Source organism: Azolla caroliniana, unplaced genomic scaffold (assembly GCF_043228905.1).
Source record: "Azolla caroliniana isolate FFs.n. ecotype wild unplaced genomic scaffold, voAzoCaro1.0.p SCAF_95, whole genome shotgun sequence".
Lineage (NCBI taxonomy): Eukaryota > Viridiplantae > Streptophyta > Polypodiopsida > Salviniales > Salviniaceae > Azolla > Azolla caroliniana.
The window spans coordinates 27,787-35,468 of NW_028230530.1; positions in this window are offsets into that span (position 1 = coordinate 27,787).

The following is a 7,682-nucleotide window of genomic DNA, read 5'->3' on the forward strand; positions in this document are numbered from 1 at the left end:
AACCAGCTCAGTAGTAACATCCATCATGAGATGCATTGTGTCAATGCCTTTAATAGAGCAAGCATGGTTATTTCTAAGATATATGTGTCCATGGTTGTCTAGATGAAAGGTAGTAAAACACTCCTTAATTGGAGTAACATGGAATGATGCACTTGAATACACAATCCATGTTTGTGAGAAAGCATCATTAAGCATAAGCAAGAAATCAACTAGATCCCTCTTTGTAATCTATATATCATGTGCATAAATGTTAATAGAAGCATCATTAACTTCTAGATGTTGTATTGTCTATAAAGAAATGGAAGTGGTGTAGATGATCTTGTGCAGCGGAAGGAACTTTGTGTGTGTGTGTGTAAGACAAACAAAGAGAGAGAGATAGAGAACAATAAGTTATATTAGAAAATATGAAATACATCCAACATACATTTAGTTATAAAGGGTTGGTTTAAATACCAATTGTCCTTTCTACTATTTACAAAACTAGCTTAGTGTGTTTGTTGCTAGTGTGAAAGCCATCACTTTTGGGAAGTTGGGTTTGATTCTCAACACACCCCGTCGAACACAACTTCTGGTCGTCCGAGAGATTGTCTTGTTGTTTGGCTCGTTTTGGCGTTTTGAGTTTCTCGGCTCTGTGGCCGGATAGTCGGTTGGCTTCATCAGTCGATCAGTCGGATCAACTTCGACTAGACAACGGGTATGATTTTTGATTATTGTGCTCCTTGTCTCATCAGTCGATTGGTTGGTTCGGCCACTACTTTGATTGTTCCTTTGGTCGGTTGCTATTGTGCTTGCATTGTACCCGTCGACATTGTCCATTGTATTACTTCACTCCCCCTCAAGCTCGGCAACAGATATCATTAGACCAAGGTCCGAAGTAAATTGCCCGAGCTTGTTGACTCCTAAGGACTCCTAAGGTTTTTGTGAAGATGTCGGCGACCTAAAGGTTCGTGCTAATATGGTGCAGGTTGACATCTCCAGCGTGAACACGCTCTTGAATGAAGTGATAGTGCACTTTGATATGTTTCGTGCGCGCATGGAACACCAAGTTTCGAGCTAGATAAAATGCAGCTCATATTGTCGCAGTATAGGGGAATTAGATCTTTGATGGGAGCGCCCAAATTCGTCAATATGTGCTTCAGCTAGACGGTTTCACATGTTGAGACAATTGTGCCCTTGTATTCAGCCTTTGTTCTCAACAATGCGACTATCAGCTGCTTTTTACTACTCCAGGAGGTTGCTTCGTTGCCGAGGGAGATTCTACATGAATTGGCTAGGTAAACCAACCGAATAGCTGAGGTTGGGTCGTGTGATGGTGAGATAGATTAAGTTGTTGACCAATTGACAGTACTGGGTCGGCTCGCACCCTACAGTTTCAGAGTCAATATCGAGCTTTAGATTTTGATCGAGACGGGTTGCCACAAACTTACACTCAGTCATCTTGAACTTATATAATAAGTTGAGAATGTAGTGTTATTGGGAGATCATGATCCCAACTGGTGTCCAAATTACTTTTATACTGACTCTTGCATATCTTTCATTTCAAATCGACCAGACATGAGAGATTTGACTCAATTGATATCAACCAAATTTTCTCCTCCAATTACCAAATCATCCACGTAAAAGATGATAATAATCAGACTTCCGGAATTGTTGCCAATTTGGTGAAGATATTGGTTGACCTTTGAATGCCAAGCACACGATGCTTCCTTGAGTCCATATAATAGCTTCTTGAATCAGCAAACTGTTGTCGGTTGTTTGGTCGATTCAAAACCAAGTGGTTAAATCATGAAGACCTCTTCTAATTCACCTCGAAGAAAGGTGTTCTTCACGTTCATCAGATGGAGGTGCCACTCTTTAGCAGTTGCGAGCGTAATGAATGTCTGAACAATCGTCATCTTTGCCATCGGGGCAAAGTTCTCCTCATAGTCGACTCTATATGTTTGAGCATATCCCTTAGCTTTAAGTCATGCCTTGTGGAGGTTCACTAATCCGTCGACATTATATTTCAGTTTATATATCCATTTACAGCTAATCGTTTTCTTGTGTGGTGAGTGAGGGACGAGATCCCATGTTTGATTTTTGCATAATTCCTGCATTTCCTCGTTCATGGCTTCGATCCATCGTGGATCCTTGGTTGGCTCGGAATTTTTGTTTAGATAGATGGGTTACAACGCTTGTACCCCTTTTGCATGTCGGAGTCATCTCTAGTTTGTACCAGGATGCCGACTTGTCGAAGACGACGTCACGACTCACTTGAACTTTTCAAATAGATGGGTTACAACGCTTGTACCCCTTTTGTTTGAGTGAGTACCCTACGAGGATACATTTCTCCGACTTGGGATCGAGCTTTTGTCGTTTCTCATCGGGAAAATGTACATAAGTAATTGAACCGAATATCCTGATGGGGGATAAGTCCAGCTTCTTCCCGAAAAACTTCTCGTGGGGCATTACGTTGTGTACCCCGTATGTTGTGCACATGTTCATGAGTTTGACAGTTGTGTTCGCCCGTTCGCCGCTTCTGCCCAATATGACTTTGGTAGGTTCTTTTTGTTCATCATTGCTCTTGCCATCTCTAGTATGTGCCGATTCTTCTGTTCGACTACTCCATTATGTTGAGGTGTGTGTCGGCACGTAAACTCCCGTCGAATTCCTTCCTTTCGAAGATATGCTATAAATTCGTTCGAGAAATACTCTTTTCCTCCATCTGACCGAAGGCATCGGACATGCCGACTTATTGGGTTTTAGACTTCGTTTTTAAATTTCTGGAAGTGTGAGAACACTTCACTCTTTTGCCCCATAGGATAAATCTAAGTGTGCTTGGAGAAGTCGTCAATGAATGTGACATAGTATCGACATCCACCGAAGGTTGCCGTTTGGGTTGGTCCCCATACATCTAAATGTGTTACATCTAGGATCATGAGCAAAGGGATGTAAAGGTTGGGAGTATGTTGACGACTCCTTTTGACTTCACGCCCTTGAGCTTCTAGAGATTGATGTGGCCAATTCTTTTGTGCCACAGTTCTAAGTCGATGTTGACTTTGAGGCCTTTCCTGAATATGGTTGACTTCACCCCGTTCGATTCGAGGATGAACATTCAACCTTCTCTTCAACCGCGAGCGATGAGTCGACCTTCTTTCTCAATAAAGCACCTAACGTCATGATTGAATCATACTTGCATGCCTTGTTCGACAATCTGGTAGACTAAGACAAAAAAATTTGTGATGGTTGGGACATGCAAGACGTTCTTGAGGTAGGTTTGTTTACCATCCTTCTTGAATGGGACCTTTCCGACATGCCGAATGGGGTGAGTTGTGTCATCCCCAATTTCGACATAGTCAGGTCAATCGGGCTTCCTCAACTCTCCGAACCAATCTTCGTGAGACGTCATGTGATTGGATGCTCCAGAGCCGACAACCATACATTGTCTGAAGAAGAGGTGTTGGTTGGACCCTATGCCGACATCAAGTGTGCTTTATGCCTCATTACGAACATTCTGCCATTGTCTTCCTAGTCAGATTTTGAGGCTCAATTAGTGAGTTGTCAACTAGTCGACGCCGACTCTCGTTTCTTCTTTCGGCACTGCTCTTCGTAATGGTTGAATTTTCCATAGTTCTCGCATTTGATTGGGTTGTTTTGGCGACTTGGTCCGGTAGGATGACTCCCCTTTCTGCCAAACTCCCTTGGTGTGTTCCTACTTCTTGCCAATGGTGGGAGTTGTGCTCTCGCCTAAACATGCCGGCCTCGTCCGAATCCTCTTCCCTTGTCCGACAGGGAGTAGAGAATTTGATCATTTGGTGCATTGCTCCTTGATTGGACATGGTTTTCTTCGACGAACAATATCAACTACAAGTCGAAAAATGAGGGAGGATTCTCCCTAGCAAGGATGATTGACCTGATCTTGTCGAATCGTGGTGTTAAGTCATTGATACATATTTGCACCATTTCATCATCATTGATAAATGTGCATAAATGTTAATAGAAGCATCATTAACTTCTAGATGTTGTATTGTCTGTAAAGAAATGGAAGTGGTGTAGATGATCTTGTGCAGTGGAAGGAACTATGTTTGTGTGTGTGTGTGTGTAAGACAAACAAAGAGAGAGAGAGAGAGAGAGAGAGAGCTTAGAGAGATAGAGAACAATAAGTTATATTAGAAAATATGAAATATATCCAACATACATTTAGTTACAAAGGGTTGGTTTAAATACCAACTAACCTAAGGCAACTACCCTTTCTACTATTTACAAAACTATCCTAGTGTGTCCACTCCTACTGTGAAAGTCATGACATTTGGGAAGTTGGGTTTGATTCCAACACTACCATAGTAGCACAACTAATATCTTCTGCATCCAATGGCTCCTCAATGTTGATGTTAGAGACCATGTTGGCCTTCTCTTTGTCCTTGTCGTTAAAGTTGTTATGTGCTTCGTTCTCGATGTCCACTTTCTTCTTGTCACTTGTGTTCTTCTTTCTTCTTAATTTAGCTTTGTTGTACTTGCAATAAGGTTTCTTGCGTCCTTTCCTACTGCATTAATAAAAAGTCACTTCAGCCTTGCCTTTGATTTTGCGCTTGTTCCTCTATAAATTTCCACTAGCCACATTGGTTGAACCACTTCTCTCTTCACTAGCTTTCCTCTTGATTTCCTCATTCAAAATATAACCCTTTATTGGGGGTATCCATTGGGTGTTGATATTGCAAATGCTCAACTAATTGACTGGATTGGTAGTAAATTGAAGGACAATTTTATGTATTGGAAGTCTCATATTGACCCTTTCATGTACAACTCAAAGTTGCACAATGTATCTTGATACCCATGTTATTATATTTTTTACCATTACTCCCTTGGACTAAGAAGGCATTACAAATACGGTTGCAATACCTTCGGTTCATGTTGTTGTAGGAGGAAGAAATGATGGGAGTTCCATGTATTTCATGGAACAGGCTACCCCCAAACAGTTAGGTGGTGTAGTAATATTGGATTTGGATTTATGCATTTGATGGCTTATAGATTTGCGTTATCATGAGATATGTGTCAACAAGATCAACCATGGATATCTATGATACAATATTTTATTGAGCACGAAGGATAAGTGTACGAACTCAAAGGTTGTCAGAATTTTGAAGATGTCAAATGATGGTTATGTATTCCCCCAAATTATGGATTTGTTTGAGACAAATGACAAGATATACCATTGCTGCATGGATCTTGCCAATGAAAACAAATGTTGCACCTTGGGTGGATTGGCGGTTACAAGATGCTACACGCTTGTTAGATGTCATTACAAATATATTGTATCATCATGCAATGACATCATTATATTGGCTATCTCCTAAAGCAGAAAAGGTATAAAATGTATGTAAGTTGAATGCAAGGTGGTGGTAAATATTGCAACATGGTTGGCATTTACATTAACCAAATTGTGCAAAGGTATTCACGTGTAGAGTCATGCTTGGTGGGCTCCCATTAGGTTCAACCTTAAAGAGACGAGGACTAGGGTCATGTACGTGCTTCTTTTGCACCATTTCGTTGTAGGGCAGTAGACATAGGTTCATTAAATGTCTTATAGCGCGTATCATTTGGAAGTAGTTATCAAACATTTGGCAAGTTTTAACTATTATTTGAGGCCTCAACAATGGGTTTTTTCTCAATATGTTCAAAATGGTCCAAATGACGAGTTGGAGATATTGTTCCAATTTTTTACGATATTGGGGACTACAACACAATTGGAATATGCGTAATGCTTTCATTTTTTATAGTACACATGGGGTGAAAGCCTATATGAAGAAGTCGAAAGGCATGCTTTATGGTATTTCTGGATGTTAGAGCATGTGGGGATCCAAATATTAAAGAGGAATGAGGGTAACGCGCCAAGCATGGAAGCCTATATAAATACCGAGTGTTTTTAGAATGAGAGATGGGAGAGGATATAGATATATTATTTTCGAAAGTAAGGTTATATTGAGAGATAAGCGAGCATGATACCGACAGTAGATCGGTACTTGTAACTGTGAGTGTTCATAATATATCATTCATTCTTGTGGGGTAATCTGGTGTGTTGCACTTGTGTTCCAAGTGTATTGTCTATGTAATCGTAAATCTGGAATCGGTTGTAGCCGATTCGGTCGGTTAACCTATATTGTGCTCCTTACAAGGTTAAGAGCCATCTGTATTCCTGAGTGCGGTGCGGGACAAATGAATTGGTTAACCTAGAAAGAGACAAGGGGAACCCTTAGGGTCGAGTTACCTCCCTTCCCCTTAACTCTCGTTCAGCTAGATACACAATCGACAATACAACATGAAATCCCTCCTCCTTCCCATTACAATCACCTTGATTTGGTTACTCGGAAGTAGTAACCGGGAAAGTGTTCCTCCAGTAAGTGGCAACACATCCCTCTCCCTACATAGGATAGGTAGGTGAAGAGACTAAAAAGTATTGTAACAAGTGGATGTTGCCCAATGGAGACTAGGAAGTCATAGGTTCAACCCACACATTCCACAATGGCAACATCTAGTAAAGTAAGAGGGTATGTATGGAGTAATATAGAGGTGAGAAAATCGGGTTTCAAACCCAAAACATAGTGCTAGTAGTGTAACCCACTACCACTAGGGTAAGGTAATTACAATAAAAAGACAAAGAAAAATAATCTAAGAACTAGGACTTAAACCTAAGACGTTGTGCTAATATTGTAACCCTTTGCCATTTAGGGTAACATAATTGCAATAAAAAGGTAAGGAGAGATAATCTAAGAACTAGGAGTCAGCAACGGCTTGGTTGCAACCCAAACACGGAGCCGTTAAAGCCTTTCTTGAACGATTTGGCAGGGCTCAAGCCGACCACAAACCGGTAATTGTGTTAATCAATTTAGCCAAACTGGTTCCTAAATTGGTTAAGGTTCAGTACAAGTTTGAACCAGGTTTGGTTGGTTTGGACAAGGCCAAACCGGTTAAGCCGAAACCGGAATTGTCGCCGATTCGTACAGAGGGCGAAGCCCACCTCGAGCCAAAGGGAATGAATGTGTACACAACCATACAATACAATACAATACATAACATGCATCCAATTGGCAGCATAAATCAGAATCACTCACAATTACAAGCAACCATTCCTTGATTTGACCTTTTTATTCGTATCGAATTCTTAGGTTTCTCTGTACCATGTTTTAGTCTGCCTCATCTTCAATCCGGGATTCCCTACGAATCTTTAACTCCTCGAATACAATGATAATTCACACCTAACGAATCTGTCACTCTACCTCCTCTAGCCGTAACCGCAGGATGTAATTACAAATGAAAGGAAATGGCAGCATAAATCAGAATCACTCACAATTACAATTACAAAGGAAATGAAATGAAATGGCAGCATAAATCAGAATCACTCACAATTACAATTACAAAGGAAATGAAATGAAATGAAATGCTCTGTTCTTCTCTTCTCTGCCTATTCCCCTGCTCCTCATCATTCATTCACACCCCCCCCCCAAACCTTGAAGGGCTCCAATACCCCCCTCCACAGTCTCAGGAGGAGGATCAATCACCTCCTGTTGCTACGCTTCTTCTTCTTCTTCTTCTTCTCGATTTCGTATCGATTCTTTGAGCTATCGTGTTTTTGTTTTGCACCACAGATCGGTCTTTTTTTTGACATAGTTGAGCTCTGTTTGACTTGCCTTCCTTTGCCACACCAT